General features: G+C 49.8%; 1 long non-coding RNA gene across 1 annotated transcript; it reads left to right on the top strand.

Annotated features, from left to right (window-relative positions):
- The first annotated feature begins 9,679 nt into the window (after positions 1 to 9,679).
- Positions 9,680 to 13,141, top strand: LOC117099290. The gene is made up of 4 exons (XR_004443743.1): positions 9,680 to 9,769; positions 10,755 to 10,940; positions 11,706 to 11,873; positions 12,907 to 13,141. It is a non-coding gene; the product is annotated as an uncharacterized LOC117099290 (long non-coding RNA).
- The last annotated feature ends 6,446 nt before the right edge of the window (positions 13,142 to 19,587 follow it).

The raw sequence follows: 19,587 nt of genomic DNA, 5'->3' as shown, positions 1-19,587 counted from the left end.
TTAATTCAGCTCCTCATTTGCATTTCTGAAAAGCTATTAAATCAGAAAACTTACAGTCAAGGAAACCAACAGCAACCCTCTGTAGAACAATAATTCTCCTTGGTGAGTCCATCTTGCAATTAGAGCCCACTAAACACATCCCCTGGTCAGTCGTGGGAGTCTGTTGTTTTTACCTGCCTAGCCGCCATGATATCTTCCTGGGAGATCAGGGGACCCATACCCAGGGCACACATACCTAATTTTCCCCAGGATTATCCCCCTAACCTCCTCCTGGTTCATGTGGGGTTTACCCCTGTGCCTGGCTGCAAGATCCGACACGTGACCAAGGCATGATCTCAGGACATGGTGACGGGCCTGAGGATGGACAGATGACCTATCCAACACATGCAAGTATCATCTGGGAATTTGCCTAAGCTATTAGAAAATGTGTCTTTTTTCTCTTAGGGTTGTTCAACTGGCAGAATCCAAATCTCCTGGTGCCCGTCTTTGCCATCACCTGGACGAAGCCAGCTTAAAGGAAAGAGAAAGCCTGATTCTTCACTGTTCAGTTTGAGCACCTAGATTAAGCCATGCCTGAAGCTCCTAGACTTTTAAGTTAGATAAGCCAATAAATTGCTTTTTAAAAAATATCTTGCTGGGATTGGGTTTATGTCACTTGTAACTGTGAGTCCTGACTAATGTAACAAAAATGGTGCTATGATAAGAATTACTGTTATATATATTATTTTTAAGCTTCCCATTCACGGAAGGACAGTTACTGCAGCTGCTCTTCCTGGTGAGGAAACTGGGGCCCAGACTGGGGCCCAGAGAGGTGCTGGGTTTGTCCAAGGTCACACTCAGTGAGTGGCAGAACTGGGACTTGAACTCCGTTCTCCTGCCTCCAGAATCCAAATTCCTGTCTCTGCACCAGGCTGCCTCACCAAGCACAGCACGCCAGCTGCATATCGCACCAGGGAGTGAGGATTCCTCTCAGGCATGACTGGCTGCTCATCCATTACATCCTAATAAAATGTAATTATTTTCTATTGAACCATGTCTTTGAGCTTCCACATCCTCCTCGAACTCATCAGTCATGCCTTTTTCTCACCAAATGAGTCCTTTGCTGCATTGTGTAACATTGCTACCTGACAAGAAAGTCCGGGCTTCCTTGCCACTCCAGTGGGGGGCCCAGGAGGAAAGCCCCCAAGAGCTGGGCTCTGATCCCCCACAACATTGGGCTGTGTGGCTTGGTCCTCACGGAATATGAGCACTGAGCCTCTGTCACGCGGTTAGGAAAGAGGTGAGGATTTTACTCTGAATCCGGTCAACTTGGCAACTTGCCAGCTCCTGGGTCCCCTCCAGACCTTGGACATGGCCCTGGAGAGAGGCCGTTCATGCTGCCACAGGCACCTGGCTGCCCAAGCCACAGGCGTGTGAGTCAACCCCAAGGAGGACTTTGTCATCTTTAGTAGGGAGATTATTTGGGATTACTGGAGATTAAGGTAAAGGGGAAACATAGTATCTGTTTAATCCTGTGTCTAATGAGTTGAGAAGGAATTCCCTGTGAGAAAGATCTGCCTGCTTTGCAGGATTGAATGTAACTTATAGACACTGTCAACTGGTGCCCTGTGGCCGAGGCTGGGCCAGCCTCAGTGTGTGCAGTGGAGGCACCAGCATAACCACTCCCCATACACACCCCGGCAGCCCAGACACAGGCTACTCGCCCCTCCTTCCAGAACTTCTTGTCTGGACTCTCTGGTAAGGTTCAGGTGTGTGTGGAAAGAAAGACCCTTTAAGCCTTTCCTGAGCTCCCTTGCGGCGTCAAAAACAACAGGTCAGAGAGATTTAAAAGACAGGGAGTAGAAGAAGTAAGAGGCCTGTGAGAAAGGGAGGGCCAGGCTGGGCGCAGTGGCTTACGCCTGTAATCCTAGCACTTTAGGAGGCCGAGGCAGGTGGATTGGCTGAGATCAGGAGTTCAAGACCAGCTTGAGCAACACGGTGAAACCCTGTCTCTACTAAAATACAAAAAAAAAAAAAAATAGCCAGGCTTGGTAGCATGCACCTGTGATCCCAGCTACTTGGGAGGCTGAGGCAGGAGAATCACTTGATCCCAGAAGGTGGAGGTTGCAGTGAACCGACCTCAAGCCATTGCACTCCAGCCTGGGTGACAGAGCCAGACTCCGTCTCAAAAAAAAAAAAGGAGGGCCCACTGGGCGGGGGCAGGACTTCCCAGTGTCATGACAGTGGCCTCCAACCTAGACCCAGGGCAGTGGGAACTCACACAGCCTCAGCCCGTTTTGCTCTTGACTCCAAGACTGAAGTCACAGGGCTTCACAGAGACACCAGCAAGCCTCAGTTACTCAGGGGATGGTCAATGCAGAGTTTGTCAAATGGCAGCCCTCAGGGGCAGTCAGAGAGAGGGCACTTTTTCATTTAACTGCCATGTTAAACGTAGGGTTCTGTTGCCAAAATAATGCACAGATCCACTCTGCTCTTTAGAATTAAAGTATTTGGATGAGGCTAGTCCTTCTTGACCACTACTCCAATCCCATCCTCTGGGGTAGTCCCGGTGAGAAACAACTCCTGCTAGACACACGTGTGTTTGCACGCATGCGCGTGTGGCCACATACACGCCCACAGACACTTTATGGTATTTGTGTGTGTGTATGCATCTTCACATAAATCATATGCTATCTGCCTATGACTTGTCTTTTTCACTCAAAAAAGTTGTCTTGCAGGGCTGGGTGCGGTGGCTCACACCTGTAATCCTAGCACTTTGGGAAGCTGAGATGGGTGGATCACTTGAGGTCAGAAATTCAGACCAGCCTGGTCAACACGATGAAACCCCCCTCTACTAAAAATATAAAAAGTTAGCCGGGCGTGGTGGCGGGTGCCTGTATTCCCAGCTACTCAAGAGGCTGAGACAGGGGAATCGCTTGAACCTGGGAGATGGAAGTTGCAATGAGCCAAGATTGCGCCATTGCACCCCAGCCTGGGCAACAAGAGTAAAACTCCATCCCAAAACAAACAAACAAACAAACAAGAAAACCTGTCTCAGGGATTTGTCCACATTGAGAGCCACTTGCACCTTCCACGCAGACTTTTTGAATCAAAGCCAAGTATAATGAAACTGAGCTGCAACGAACATGCCCTCCGCCCACCACCCTTGCCTCTGCCCTTCCTCCCTGGAGCTGGATCAACATTCCTTCATCAAACACTTCTTGGACTCAAGGAGGTGTCAGATTGAGTCCTAGTCAGGCTGAGACTCGTAGCCCATGAGACTTGTGGCCCAGGGGCGTCCTCCAGCACCTGTGAAAATCCTCCAGCCTCTTGTGAGCTCAGGGAGACCACGGCCGCTCCCCACGAGTTGCCCCTGGAGAGACCATTACTAACGTCTGGGCCCAGTCTCTTTCCTCCAGCAGCAGCACAGAACGGGGAAAGGGTCGCATGCTTAGAGCTGGCCAGCTTAGGTTTGGGTGCTTCAGCCCAACCGTCTACTTACATGCTATGTTCTTGGATACATTATGTAACCTCTTTACATCTCAGTGTCCTCATCTGGAAAACGTAGAGAATTCAGTGTCTCCTTAGACAAGGAGCTAGAAGGAATAGCTGCTCTGCTGATGATGGCTGGGGCAATGTGACGGCAGGGAGGCTTGAGTTACTCAGTTTGGGGATCGCCAGGTTGGGCACCAGTTTTGGAGCATCGGTGGCTCCGACTTGGCCTTCTCCCTCTTACTGCTTCTGGGATCCCCTTGCCTCCCCCCTTTTCTCTCCTTCTCCCAGTCTCAGAGTATGTCACACCACTGGGCTTCAGAGGACACATGACAGGAAGTGAAATAAGCATCTGGATTCACCTGTTTAGAAAACAGCTGAAGCTGAGAGAAGAAAAGATGGAGAAGATTCTCTTCCCAAATTTAGATTTTTTAAAATCAGTGGTAGATTTTGTTTTTTGGTACAGGGGAGATGATATCAGGATGGTGAGGAGAGCTGACTTTGGAGACTGAGCTGCACGAGGTCAAATGCAAGCTTGCATAGGCGACCTTGGGAGCCTTGGTGTCCCCACATCACACCTCCTCCCGTAAGAGCTGTGATCGGCACACGTAGTCGGTGCTTGATAAAGAGACACTATTAGCATTCCCCTCTAGTGATCCCTGTTCTTTCCTAACATGCTTACATGCAAGTTGACCAATTTCTTAAAACCCCTTTCAAGTGCCTTAATTTGCATCAAAAGAAGAAAAGAAGCAAAATGACCTTTAAGCCACAAGCTTTCTTGTTTCAAAATGAAAAGAACCAAGATTTAATTTCACCAAAAATGATGTTTTCCCAGCCTGGCTACATAGCAAGACCCCATCTCTATTAAAAAAAAAAAAAAGAAGAAGAAGAAAAAAAGATTTTAAATTAACTGGGGCTGACGACACATCTGTAGTCCCAGCTACTTGGGAGGCTGAGTAGCCCAGCTACTCGGACTCAAGATCCCTTAAGCCCAGGCAGTTGAAGCTACAGTGAACCATGATCACACCACTGCACTCCAGCCTGGGTGGCAGAGAGAGACCCTGTCTCAAAAAAAAAAAAAAAAAATCTGCCATTTCAGAGTTAAACAAAACTCACTAACATTTGCCTTGGTCTATGGGGCATCCACAATGGACAGCAGCAGCAGCCTCACTGTCCTTGGCCCTCAGTGTCTCCCCTTACTCACCAGGAAGACCAGCAACAGCTCACTGCGGGACAACCCTGGGCACACATTCAACCCTCTGCACGGACTGTGACCGAAAGACCCTTATCCCCATTTAATGGGTGGAGAACTGGGTGCTGACGCAATGTTCAGGACTCCAGCTCTCAGCCTCTGTTTTAGGATTCCTTCCTTCACCTGGTTCCACCTCTGCCTCCCCCAAAGAGCCTGTATTCTATTGCATTGCATTGAGATCACTTCTCTATGATGGAAAACAGAGGTAGGCAGCTAGGGTGGAGCGAACAGACCACAGAACTTTGCATCCAGAAGCCTGGCTCGTGGTCTGTAGGCGCCCTTTGGACATAGGTAAATCATCATCTCAGTCTCCATGTCTTAATTTATAAAATGGCAAAACCATACCCCACTGAGCCCAATAACAGGATGCATGTATGTTAGAAACCACTCCACACATGTAACATCATGCCTGGAAATTGAAACCACTCCAGAAATGTAAGGTCGCCAAGTCCTTGGCAGGGAGTGAAACAGGAAAACTGGATATCATGAAGTTTCTCATCAAACATTTACTGAACCCTCATAAAATCCCAGGTTGGAAACTGCGATGCTTTCAGGCTTCAGTGAAGGGCCCAGGCAGAGTCATGGACAGCAGCGCTGCTCATAGCAGATCCGGGGGCCAGCAGCACCATCGCAGTGCCTGCAAGAAAGAAAAACGCATGGGCCTCACTCCAGACCTGCTATATTAGATTCTCTAGGGGTGAGGCTCTGGAATCTGCACACTAACAAGGTCCCCAGGTGATCCTCATTGTTCCCAGGCACCACCGCCTACCTAGCACACTTTGGTTAGTCACAATCACTGCCTTAAACCCAATGTTATCAAGTAGATTGTTCTAATACGGAGGCAACCTTGACCCCGGGTGAGGGTGCAATGTCAGTAGGTCTATGACCAGGGCAGCTGGGGCTCCCTCATGGTGAGAAGCTGAGCTGGGTTTGGCTTGGAACAGCCGTTGGGAGGAATTAGTGGGGCGCCTGGCGGTGGAGGCACCGACCGGTGGGGTCTCAACTGCACTGGCAGCTGCCTCGGGCCCCCCAGCTGATGACACGTGGCTAAGTGTTGTTGCAAGAATTAAGCGAGATAATATATATAAAGCACGTGGTAAGTATTCAATTAGCTACTGTCATCATCATCATTATTCTCACTGCGGCCTCCACACCTCCAGCTCGGGCCGTGTCCATGCGTATCAGTATGAGTCAACTCTTTTACCCTTCATGTGTGCCCATGTTGAGAAAGAGGTCAGGAAAGGGCATTTGCATGTTTTAAAACAGGCGCTTTGATCATTCACAGAAACGCCTATAGTCAATAGGGAACCTCAGAGGGAAATTGGGGTCCTGTTTTGTGCCCTCCAGGCCTCCGCTAACATTGACCCCTTCATCAAAGGGATCGTGGTAAACCAACTGCAAACCAAACGAAACTGGTTTCTGAGATGAGAAGTGATTCAGAGACTACAGCAGCTCATTAAAAAAAAAAAAAAAAGCATTTGCTAATGAGTGCAGCAAATGCCTGTAAATGAGAGAGACCTGCTGCATTATGACGGTCTCAGAGTTGTGCAAACCTAATTTTGCAGCAGCAAGGAGAGAATAAAAACGTCCAGCGCTGGTCGTCCCCCGCTCCGAGACAGGATAATCTTGGGAAACATTTTACGGTGTATCGCTTGAAGAAAAGTGCATTAGTCTTTCCTGAAAAAACACTTGGTTGACCTTGAAAATAAAAGCATTCATGAGAAGTATGAGCAGAAGTTTTCATTATTCCTTAAGCCCTTGATTCAGAGAGACAAAAAATTCCACCCTCCACTGCAGCCCCACAATGCCAAGTTGCCAAGCAACGGCTCTTTTATGGTGAATCGCCACGGAGACTGATGTAAACAAAATCATAAATCCCATTACCCTGCTAAATACTAGGTCTGGGTTAGAAAGGGAGCAAAAGAGCTGCTTTTCAGGTTAAAAGAGATCATATGAAACGGTGAGTGGCAAGATCTTAGTCAGAGTAAATTGTCATGGGTGAGACTGTAATTAATGTCGTGCTTTTCTTCTTTCAATGGCCAACAGCCCCCAATTTTCTTGTATCAAGGAAAGCAGTCATCGTTGGAAGAGTCGTTTCCAGCTGAAAACTTACCTCCAGTACTCCCCAGGCCCACGCCAGCCACAGAAGGACCGGTTCATTGTGGTTCTTCTCTGCACTTCCCAACTGGACTTTGGCCAGGGCCCACCTAGAGCCAGCGGATGGTTCAGGAAACAGCTCCAAGGAGACCCTCGGGAACAACATTCTGTCCTTTGTTCCCCCTTTCAAGACAAAGGGAAAGGAACAGGAAATTCATGGAGCTCATCTCTACAGCAGACTGCTGCGGATGATCCATTTGTGGTACTCCATTTCATTCTCGCAACAGTTCCAGGAGTTCCAGGCTACCGTTCCCGTCAGACAGACAGAAAGCTGGAGGCCTGAGGATGAAGACATCTTATCTAAGGTCACACAGTCAACTAGCTGAAAAAGGGAGATTCCACCTTCAAAGCTGAATTACAGCCTCAACGTGGGCCCCACCGAGTTGGACCTCAGGCCTTCTGTGGGTAGAAACCTCTGGCTCATTCCACACTGGGACATTGACCCCTGCAGAGGAAACAGCTCACGTTGTGGCTCCCACAATAATGACCCAGAGCTCTTCAATGGTGTGCCAGGAGTGTTAACAACCGGCTCTCTGGAGTGAGGGGATGCGTTCTGCTTTCTGTGATGCAAATATTTCTCCCTGGCCAATTTCAAGGTATCAGCAAGAGAGCATTGGCCCTCCTGAGCTGCACAAGCTCCAACACACCGGCTCCAACACACCAGCTCCAACACACCAGCTCCAACACACGCTAACCAGCACTCTTAGTACTATCCTGGCCAGCCCCAGACCCATCAAACCTGAATTCCTAGGGGCGGGGCCCAAATCTTCGCATTTTTTTAAAGAGGAGAGCCAAGGGTTGAGAACCGCTGGGCTCAAAGCTTCATGTTCAGGGGCCTGTTGGCCTTTTGACTTTTGTCCTAGTGAGAAAATACTAGGCTCTGGAATTAAGTGCTGGCCATCAGATCTGCATTGGAAAGATACTTCTGTTCTTTCCTGAGTGTGGCCAGCCGCCAAATCTCAAGCCCCGGCCACGGCAGTCACATGCCAGCCATTTATTCCAGGTGTTCTGCACACGGTCAGTCACCTCTGCCCCAGACCTAGGGCCCCAGCAATTCTAGCACAGGGTCACAAACCCAAACATCCACAGGGAAGGCAGTAGAGGGATGTTCCCAAGCCAGTTTCCACAAGACAACTGCAGTGTGATGGGAACTCTGGAGGCCGTGCAGAATACCCCTCAGAGTCACCCCAGCCTCGAGGCAAGACATTAGGTTCTCATCCAACATCTTGTCTGTCGGTGAGAGATGCTTCTGGGATATTAACTTTACTTTTTGGCTGGCCCCGAGCTCAGGGCCCCAGATGAGACAAAGTTCTCACATATCTTAAAGAACTAAAAATAGAACTACCATTCAACCCAGCAATCCCCCTACAGGTATTGGAAACCAAAGGAAAAGATATCATTGTATTAAAAAGACACCTGCACTCAGACGTTATCGCAGCACTATTCCCAATAGCAAAGTCACAAGTGTCCACCCATGGCAGATTCGATGAAGCAAATTGGTCCATATACACCGTGGGATACGATGCAGCCACAAAAAAGGATGACATCGTGTCCTTTTCAGCAACACAGATGGAACTGGAAGCCATTATCCTAAGGGAAATAATTCAGAAGCAGAAGATCAACCACTACCTGTTCTCTCTGAGAAGTGGGGGGTGACCAATGGGTGCACTTGCACAGAAAGGTGGAAATAATAGACACTGGGGACCCCCGAAGAGGGGAGGGTGAGGAGGGGAAAGGATTGGAAAACTACTACTGGGTACCATCTTCACTATTCGAGTGGTGGGTACACTAGAAGCTCAATCCCCACCAGGACAAAATACACCCATGAAACAAGCACAGGTGCACCCTGAATCTAAAACACTTTTAGAAAGCGAAGGCTCTCGGGGTGTTTGCAGTAAGCAGCCTCTGGGGCACATGTGAATGTCGAGAAGGTGTGGGCAGGGCGCAGGCGGCACCTGCTATGCGCAGGAACCGAAACACTAGTGCCAGGATGCTCGGTAAGCAGCTCACTGCGGGGCACGCTGAGCAAGAAGACTGGACAGCGAGTCACAGGCCGCGCGTGATGGGGAACTGGGAGCCAGGACACAGCTGAAGAGAGAAGAGCAGGGGGCGGGGGCATGACACAACGACGGACGCCAGGCGATGTGGCGATGGATGCCAGGGGTTCCACCGCTGATTTCTGCCCCTGCCCTTCTCTGGCCTCCTAGGTGGGCTTCTAAGTGGGTGCAGGACTCCGCATCTGAGAGAAGAGTCCTGCAAAATGCAAGATGAAGGCAACACTGTCAGGCAGTCAAAGGGTGTCTTCAGGGCCTCTCCTGATGCTTTTCTCCCTTTGGAAACTCCGGCCCCTGTGTGCAGTCGGCTCCAGCTGAGGTAGGGGCCAGGATGATCCAAGGGAACCACAAATTGTGTAGGAAGCAACAGGCAACCCAGCAGAAGGCAAGTGCCTGCGTTAGTCCAGGTCTGAGGATCATATGCCAAGACAGGATGAAACATGCAAGGGTTTATCAGGGGAAATGCCCGGATGGAAACTAGGTGGGGAACTGGAGGAAGCTGGGGGAGTCGGCAATGCAGGGCTGACCCAGAGAGACGGAGAGAAGGAAGGAGGGTGGGGTGGAATCGTCCTAGACTGTCATGCAGCGGAGGGAGGGGTTACAAGGCCCTGGGGACTCCTGGAGCCAAAGGCAGCCCTCAGAGCAGCCCGTATCTGTCAGGTGGTACCTGGGGGCAGCCTGCAGGAAGCGTGACCTTGGCACACACGCTGCCATCCATTGATCCATTTCAGAGCCCAGTAGAGGACGTCGTTTGTCAATTACACTCACCCCTCTCCCCACTAGAGAATGCTCAGAAATACTGGAAGGGCTCTGGATTTCCCACAAGTTGTGGATGGTAAGGGCTCAAGTTATTTTAATTCAGAGTTAAAGAAGAAAGGAGAATGCAATGTATGAAGGATTATTATCTCCAGGCTATAAGGCAAGTAATGATCTTTCCTTAACCCTTCTTATATTTACGAATCCCTTCGTAGTAAGCCCTCATTGCCCTTGTAAGCGGTGGCAGGAGGTATGCTAACTACTGTACATGCCCACTCGATTCCATTTACCAGTACATGTCCTCCAGCTCCCACTCCCCCTCCCGCTGCTGAGAGCTCCGAGCCTGCTCTCTGCGCCCTGAATGGGAGCCCCTTTGCCCTGGCATTTCTCCTGGCCCTCCCCAAGGCTGACTGACCTGGGAGGAGGAAAGGGGCCCCTGCCTCAAGGTGGGACCAGCGCTGGGTGCAATCCAACGTAAGTGGCCACACCCTTGCTTGCTCCTTCCCGTGCCCGATCTTGCAATAAATCCCTTGCAGCACAATCCTTGGCTTGGGCTCTGCTTCTAGGAAACCCAGCCTAGGCTGGGCATTTTTTTCAAAATCTCGTATAGATTCCATCGGGGGATTATTCTCGGGTCTGTAGCCCTTGGTCTGCTGCACAATTTACTTGTGCTGTGAAGCAACTGCTTTAATGTTCGCCTTCCCTATGCTTCTTTTTATTGTTTGTTTTGGTTTGGTTTTTTTGAGACAGAGTTTCGCTCTTTTTGCCCAGGCTGGAGTGCTGTGGCGCGATCTCAGCTCACCGCAACCTCCGCCTCCCGGGTTCAAGCGATTCTCCTGCCTTAGCCTCTCGAGTAGCTGGGATGAGAGGCATGCGCCACCATGCCCGCTAATTTTTGTATTTTTAGTAGAGACGCGGTTTCTCCATGTTGGTCAGGCTGATCTTGAACTCCCGACCTCAGGTGATCCTCCCGCCTCAGCCTCCCAAAGTGCTGGGATTACAGGCATGAGCCACTGCGCTCGGCCTCCCTATGCTTCTTGAAATAAAAGATGACTTTATTTCAGGAGTGGCAAGTTCAAATTCTCCTGAGGCAAGGCAGTTGATACCAGTATATAAGGCCAGCCTGGTGGGGACCGAGGTGAGGGGAAGCAATGGCCTCGTCTGAAAGGGGCGCATTGGACACTGACACACAGGAGTGTGGACTGTAATCACCAGGTCTCCTGGACATCTAGGACATTCCAAAGTTTCAGGTATTCATGTGAAATTCCTGATGTTTAAACACTGGCTCAGATTTTTCAAAAAGCCCTGCATGGGCCAAACAAAACCCATCTGCGACTGAATTTGGCCCACGGGCTGTCATCTCAAGTCATTCGTTTTCTGGAACAAGTTGGGAAAAAGAAAAACATCCCCTTCACCACCGACCCCACAGGCACGCTGGTGAAGCGGACATTCCTTTTGCACTGTCCCCTTTTCTTACCCCGAACCTGATTCTAAACCCCTGACAAGGAGCCAATGTGACTCTGATCCGCGCAAGGGGAATTCAAACCCCAAACTCCACCTACACTTTCCAGGTGGACTTTGGGTGATCTGTTGTCCTCCAGAAAATGTGCTATTTTTTAAACACACTGCTTTCCTCCCCACCTACAATGAAACGGTTCTAGGCTGTTCTTGTGGCCTTGGAGGACTGGCTCTGCACCCAGCTGGCAGTAGTAGCCTCTGCCTCCCACAGTGCTTGGAGAGTGAAGTGGGTGGTGCACAGGAAAGGGCTGAACCCAGGGCCCAGCCTGCGGTGAGTGCCGAGAGGACGCCAGCCTTGGTGCTGCTGGCAGCAGTGGGCAGGGCTGGACTCAAGCCCCAGCCAGGCTGTGGTTCTTCAGCTGAACCAAATAGGTTCACAGCAGCAGGGGGGTAAGGGTGTGAACCAGGATACTCCTGCCCTGAGCAATCCTGTTCGTTTGTTCATTTCACACGTGTTCCTGGAGCACCTTCCTCACTGAGAACGTGATTTTTCACAGAAGACCTGAAAGAAGAAGAGAGTGGACTTCCCTGACCCTTTAGGGAAGGAAGAGCCCTCCAGACAGCAGGACAGCAAGTGGAGAGACCACGGCGAGAGCAAGCGTGGCAGGCTCTGATGGCTCCCCAGCAACAAGGAGGAGACCAGGGAGTGAGCGGAGGTCAGAGAGGTGAGAAGTATCCTGGTTCACGCCCTACCCCCTGCTGCTCTGAACCTGTTTGGTTCAGCTGGAGAATGGCAGCCTGGCTGGGGCTTGAGTCCAGCCCTGCCCAACCTGGGCGACAGAGCAGGGGCTCTGTCTCAAAAAAAAAAAGAAAAAAGAATAGAAGAAGTCAACATGACTCCATGACTTTTGGCCTGAGCAATTGAAAGGATGGAGTTTCTATTCATTTAGATGGAAAGGGGAAGAAATTATTAGGGAAGGTGAATATCAGTTCAATTTCAGACATTTAGCAGGTGGCGCCCATGATGCATCTCACGATATTGTACATCCTCAGTTGTCTTATACATCTCAATATATAGAATAATATATGATTACATATCTTATATACATAATTATAAAAACATTATGTATACAACATATATTATACATGTGTAATATCTCAATTACACACTATGACCGAATTCCTCCAGTTGACCATTGGATATAAGAGATCGGAATTTAAGGGAATCCTTGGCTGGAGACAGATGTATCAATACTTTTCAGCTCATCACGGTCAGGATGGGATCTGCAGCCAAGGGACTGAATGGAATCCCCCGGAGAGGAAATGCAGAAAGAAAACTAAAGGTCCAGGAACAGAGGCCAAGCCCACTGTCGCAGGGCAGCTTCAGACGACCATTCAGATACAGGTGTACAAAAGAAGTGATCCTTCCTAACAAACCCACAGCCAGAGAGCCAGAAGGACCACTCGAGGAGGCAGCCCCTACACACACACACACACACACACACACACACACACTCAAGCCATTCCCTTACCTCCCAGAAAGCAGAATCTTGAGGAATTTCATCCTGAGGAATACACGTACAATGTTGCTTTTTTCTGTCACTATTTATTTCATGATTTGACCTCAGCCATGAACTTCACAGTCCCGTTCATGACTGTTACATGTCACTCCCTCCCCTCTGGGCCACGCAGACATTCCTGGGTGGCCACCGTTCAGCCTTACAAGGTATTCATCAATTCTACATGACCGTATTTCAGCATTTGAGGTTCGGCAAGAAGAGCTCTGTTGTTGACGCCATTGGGTCAGCTGGAGACTCCACAAAGTTGCCACAGAGCTGCAGCGTGAAGCATCAGCTGCTTTCTTGAGTTGTGCTAACAAAATTAAAGATGCGAATTTAACTGATCTCTAATGGACTGCATCAGTTAGCATCTGCAACAATACTACTGCAAAACAAAACTCCCCACAATCAGTGTCTACAACAGTAAACGTGTATTTCCAGCTCTCACATGTGCAGTTGGCTGGGGTTTGGCTCGTCTTGGTGCGGTTTTGTGCTGGGCTTGACTCTAGGCTGCAGGTTTGGTTAGGGTCTGCTTCTCATATTTCGTTTTCCTCTGGGGTGAACAGGGTACCTGGGACATGTTTCCACGGTGGTGATAGGAGCCAAAGAGGCAGACCCAATCACACAAGAACATTTCCGACTGTGGCTTGCATCATGTTCACGAACATCACCATTGGCCAAAGCAAATCGCATGGCCAAACCCAGCATTATGGAAGCAGGAAAAGATTCTCCACCTCTGGTCAGAAGGGAAAGGATTTAAAGACAGGGAGGAATGAAAAAAATTAGGAACAATTCTGCAATCCACCATCTAGACTTTTCTTTGCCTCTACTCTGTAAACCCACGCCACATAGCAGCAGGTGTTTCCCAGTCAACCTATGCCTGCATCCATATATTTTGTAAGTCAGTCATAACAAGACAGAGCACAGCCTGGAACTCTGTTCTTTGGAGGCAGAGCTTTTGCCATGAACCTGACTTGCTAAAGCAATGAAAACGTTTGTGGGATTGAATAGAGAATAATGTTTCCAGATGGGCAAGCTAGGTCAGAGAGGCAGATGACTTTCAAAGGGAAGAGTTGGATTTCCGCAGTGTGCTGTAAAGTGGGCTGGGACATGTGAAATAGGAAAACCCTCAAGGGATTATTTTCTTGTTATTAATACAGTTTTTCTCACCCAGGTTTCACAAATAGAGGCAGTAATGAAATTGGCTCCGGACAATTCACACCCAAGTGTTTTGCTGATTTGACCCTCTAACCACAGGATTAGCAAGACCCATTTACCCTGGCTCGTTCTGCAAATTCTTCCGGTTTCATAATTCAATCAAAGATAATAGTAAATGGAATGAGAGGCTGCTCATAGGAAAGCCAAATGCAGGAGAAACAAAAATCAGGGGAACCAAAGACTTAAATTTTATGTATGTCTTGAATCGGTTTGGCAGGGAACCAACTAGAAAAAAATCTCATTCCCTGTTAGCTGCCTATTTCCAAATCACAAAAGCCTTGTGGGGTCTGGCCTAGCTCTGCAGCTTCTTCTCATAAAAGGCCCAGACGAAAGGGAAGCCCATTGCAAAATGCAAGTTCCCAACAGAGCTATACAGGGAAATTATTTGGTGGCTTTCTGAACCCAAGGGTGTCCTGCACCCTTCTGACAAGTCTCCCAGGAACCCACCAGCCAAGAATTCAGAGGAAAGCATCCTTCACATCAAGGTCTCTTGTCCAGTGTAACAAGAGCATGTGCTTTGGCAAAATCTTGTTCAAATGCTATAATTGCTACTAACTAACTGTAGGACCTTGGGCACATTATTGAACTTCTCTGAGCCCCAGTTTTCTCATCTATACGACGTAGAAAACAATGAACTCGCCTGACCCTTCCCAAGGGCTCAGGAAGTGGCAGTTCTTACTACTAGGAGGTGCTAAGGAAGCTTTGTGTAGGTACAGGTTCTACTGTCCAACAGTTCCTCTAATTCCAATCCCCTCTGCTTAGTGGAACTAAAAATAACAAAATATCTATCCTCTTCATAAGTGCCAAAGGCATGCTAGTGATCCATCCAACTTCCCCAGAAACCTAACAAAATCCATCCAAAGAAAGCAGCCCCGGCTGGGCACGGTGGCTCACACCTGTAATCTCAGCATTTGGGGAGGCCAAGGCAGGAGGATCGCTTGAACCCGGGACTTAGAGACCAGCCTGGGCAACATAGCAAGACCCCATCTTTTAAAAGAAAAAAAAAAGCAGGCTGGAGACTGGCAGAAGCAGCCCACCCACAGCCAGGTAGGCCAGGAGTCCCAGCGTCAAGCCAGACACCAGTGGGCCTGATCAAGAGGGCTCCTGCCCTGGAGCTCCCACACACTGCAAAGAACCCCTGTGGCCCGTCTCTGGCCACTGCGATCTCCCACTGTGAAGTAAGAAATCTGCTAGTTTAGGATGGGCCCACCAGGAGCCCAGATCCTCTTTTGGAGGCCACGCTCTAGGGACCTGGGGCCCCAGGTTTCCCTGCCCAGAGAGCCCCAAGCCTGCTTCCAGGACTTGTGGGGCCTCTTCCCCTGGTCCTCCCTCCCATGATGGCCTAGGCTTCTAGGGCGTACACTTTCAAGTCCAAGAAGTGGCCAACAGTAGATGTTTGCAAGGTATGCAGAAGGAGCTCAGAGGTGCAGGCTGCGGTGTGCACACGCATACCTTTGAAGCCCTTTACATTGTGGAGCAGAGCTGGGGTGTAAAGCCAGACAGGGTTTGCCTTGAGGGCTGAGGGATGGTTCTCCCCACTTAGGGAACTCCCAGGAATGTAGGAAATCCAAATTCAAATCTGGCTTTTCAGGTCATTAAGAAGGATATCTGCCAAGACGACAGGATAAGGTAGTCATTTAACAATTAATTTGCTTTATTTATAAACTAAATATTTAGACATATGGCAGGTGAGCTCCATGTGTACTCTTGCTTTGAGCCTGCAAAAGTTAGGGGCGAGGCTGTCACATAGCAAATCCCAGAAACAGCACATATTGATGAGACCCTGACATTGATCCCCTTTATTCAATTCAGTCTGGCTACAGAGGCCACGGCTACCTCATCCAAACCCCAAGGACCTCTGCAATCCCCAGGTACCCTGGAAGCAGCTGCCAGTACTGTCCTGCTTTGGCTCACGGTGACTGACTGCTGATGTCGAAGGGTCCAAGATGACCCAGAGTTCCGGAATCCTTGGGCCTGTGCTCCGCCCTACAGTCCTGGGCCCCATCAGGAGATGGTGGCAGGTTTATTTTCCAGAACTGGCCTCACATCATTATCCCTGCTGTACACTCTTCCAGAACCTTGCCACTCCCCTATCAAGAGGTGGAGTCCACGCCCCCTCCCCTTGAACCTGAGCAGAATTGTGTGACTTCCCTGACCGGTGGCCACTGTGGAAAATGCCACGTGACTTTCACTAACTCATACATGGCAACAGCGTCGGCTCAATCCTCCTGCGATATGCCTCTTGGGAGCCCTGAGCCACTGCGTAGGAAGTCCCACTGCTCTGAAATTAACATGGCTGGAGGGACCATGTAGATACAGGGATGTCCGTGGCAGAGACCTCTCCTTATAGAACTGCCACGCCACCCAAGACAGGGCCGCCAAGGCAGAGGCCAGCACCACAACGAAACAACCCAAAGTCCATTTCTACATTTACAGAGACTCATCTCAAAGATTGGCTCCGAAATGATTATTCCAAAGCTCCTCGACGGAAGCCAGTTCTCCGTGCGAGAGGGTGAGACAGAGTCCACGGGAAGCATCTGTTCTCGCTGCTGCCTGTGGCTACGGATCCTCCTGACGGCCGATTGCCCACTAACAGGCAGCACTCTCCAAGAATCGGGCCCAAAGACTCCGCTTGGTCCCCACGCTGGTCTGAGGGGGCTCCCAGGTCACGCAGCCGCAGTGGATCTCTCCAGCAAGCAAATACTACCACACGTCGGCTCCAGGCCAGGCCCAGGTCAGGGGCCTCACACAAGGGCTGGTTGCTGAGTCCTGGAGCGTCTGCAGCTTGGTCATACCAGTGCGAGGGCCAATCCTGCACGAAGGGGCCCTGGGTCAAAGCTCTGGCCCACCCTAGACTTAAGGGAGGCTCAGTGGGAACTGCATATATGAAAATACTGGCCAGAGCTTTCAACACTCACAAGTCAAGCATGTATGTATGGGTCATAGCCCTTTGGGGAAAAAAATTTTTTTTTAATTTATATCTTTTTTTTTTAATGCCTCTTTTCATGGGGCACATCAGTTCAACCATCACCCATGCAATTCAGGCTAGGAGTTTTGTGGTCTCAGGCACAAATCACAGATGCAAGTACCCACTGGGGCATCGCCAGAGATGTGGATGCCTGCAGCAGGCTGGAAGGGGTGGTAATGAATCAGAGCCCAGGCCTCTGCTCAAAACGGCATGGCCAGCTGTTTGCAGCCTTGTGGGAATGTCAGCCAGTTTTGCCAGGTCGTCACTGTTTTCCCCCGAGAAACCAGAAATTTATATTTTGTCCTATTTTTAAAAATATTGGCAACCAAAGAGAAACAATGGGTGCCACACCCACAACTCCAGGGCCTTACAACTGCGATGTGTACAAGCTGACTTTCAGCTGCCAGCCGTCGCAGCGTTGGAAGGCCTCTGGGCCTGAACACAGAGGCTGGAATTGTCAGAGCATTAGCTCCTCCCAGGAGCAGCCCTCTGGGACTGATAGGACTTGGTGTATACATGCTCCAGCTCCCTCGCTCCAGGCTGGGAGAACCCTGGGCGCCTTGTGTCCTGCAGTGCTCCCCAGCCTTTCCACCAGGATGAAGCACCATTGCTAACAAGTTTCATCATCAGTCCTTAACTGCTGGCTATCCCTTCCCACTCTCACAGCCCCGCTCCCCACCAGCATTCGCTGAGACCAGCCCCATAGAAGCTGTGTGCCCTGGATTCCGTATCTCACACACCAATTCCAAAAAGTTCAAATGCATAGAACCATGGTATAGGGATGTCCATGCTGTATACTTCTTAAGGGCACTTGGGAGGGGTTACGTGGAGGCTAAAATCCAGCTGAGCGTCTGTTCTCCCCACAAACCCAGCCCCTCCGTGGTGGGCTCAGAAGAGAGGCACCCTTCCGGAATTCACACGGAGATGCCGGGCGGGCTGCCAGAGCCTCAAAAACAACCTGAGGCTGGAGGTGACCCCAGTCACCAGCCTGCACCTTCCGATTTAGAGGACAGCAGAATCTGCTCACGAGGAGTTGGCCCCAGTCACCAGCTTGCAGCTGCCAACTTAGGGGACAGCAGAGTCCGCTCAAGGGGAAGTGGCCCCGGTCACCAGCCCACACCTTCCAACTTAGGGGACAGCAGAGTCCGCTCAAGGGGAGGTGGCCCCGGTCACCAGCCCGCACCTTCCAACTTAGGGGATAGCAGAGTCCGCTCAAGGGGAGGTGGCCCCGGTCACCAGCCTGCACCTTCCAACTTAGGGGACAGCAGAGTCCGCTCAAGGGGAGGTGGCCCCGGTCACCAGCCTGCACCTTCCAACTTAGGGGACAGCAAAGTCCACTCAAGGGGAAGTGGCCCCGGTCACCAGCCTGCACCTTCCAACTTAGGGGACAGCAGAGTCTGCTCACAGTGAGGTGGCCCCAGTCACCAGCCTGCACCTTCTGACTTAGGGGACAGCAGAGTCTGCTCACAGTCAGGTGGCCCTAGTCACCAGCCTGCAGCTTCTGACTTAGAGGACAGCAGAGTCTGCTCACTCCCACCAGGCCCAGCTCATGTCACCACAGCCCATCCTGCCTCCTGCCTCCCCGAGGCCAGGCACCTTCCTGAGTTCTCTTATTTTGTCCACTATCTCCTATCAAAAGTTCATCTGAGGAAAGTAGCACATCAATTTTTTATACTTAGTTTTATAGGATAGACCGTAGCTAAAAGTAATGTCCAGCTGAAGGGTATTTATGTTTTTCTGAAATCAAAAACTCAACAAAAATATCCCTTTATTCATTCATACAGCAAATATGTGTTCAGTCCCAGGCACTGCTCTTCCTGCTGGGGAAGACACAAGCAAACAAAACAGATAAGGACGCCTGGCCCCTGTACTCACACTCCAGGTAGGAGGGACAGCCAGTGAGCAACAGGCATAATTTATTTTAAGCACCTTCATTGAGATATAATTCATGTACCAGGAAATTCATCTATTAAAAGTGTAAATTAACCTGGCTTCTGTGATCTACAGAGTTGTGCAGTCATCATTTTCATCACCCCAAGAAGAAACCACACACACATCAGCAGTCACTCCCCAACCCAGCCCCTCTCACCTCACCTCTGCTACTTCCTGTCTACTCACCTCATCTACTTCCTGTCTCTATGGATTGCCCAGGCTGAACATTTCCTATCAGTGGAATCACACAATAAATACGTGGTCTTTTGTGTCTGGCTTCTTTCACTTAGCATAATGCTGTCAAGGTTCATCCACGTGTGGCACGGATCCTTCACTCTTTTTTATTGCCAAATAATACCCCACTGTATGAATATACCACATTTTATCTATTTATTTCTCAACTGATGGGCATTGAGGTTGTGTACACCTTTTTGCTGTTGTGAAGAGTGCTGCCATGAATATTCATGAACAAGTATTTGTTTTCCGTCTTTTCTGGGTGTGTACCTAGGTGTGGAATTGCTGGGTCATATTATAATCCTATGCTTAACTTTTTAAGGAACCAGCAAACAGATTTCCACAATGACTGTACCATTTTACATTCTCACCGGCAAAGTACTAGGGTTCCCATTTCTCCACATTCTCAGCAACACTTGTTATTTTTCTTTTTTAAAATTTATTAGAGCCAGCCAGGCACAGCAGCTTACTCCTACAGTCTCAGCACTTTAGGAGGCCATGGTGGAAGGATAACTTGGGTCCAGGAGT

The sequence above is a fragment of the Trachypithecus francoisi genome, unplaced genomic scaffold (genome assembly GCF_009764315.1).
Source record: "Trachypithecus francoisi isolate TF-2019V2 unplaced genomic scaffold, Tfra_2.0 Lachesis_group16, whole genome shotgun sequence".
Taxonomy (NCBI): Eukaryota; Metazoa; Chordata; class Mammalia; order Primates; family Cercopithecidae; genus Trachypithecus; species Trachypithecus francoisi.
This window is presented reverse-complemented; position numbering and strand designations above follow the sequence as displayed.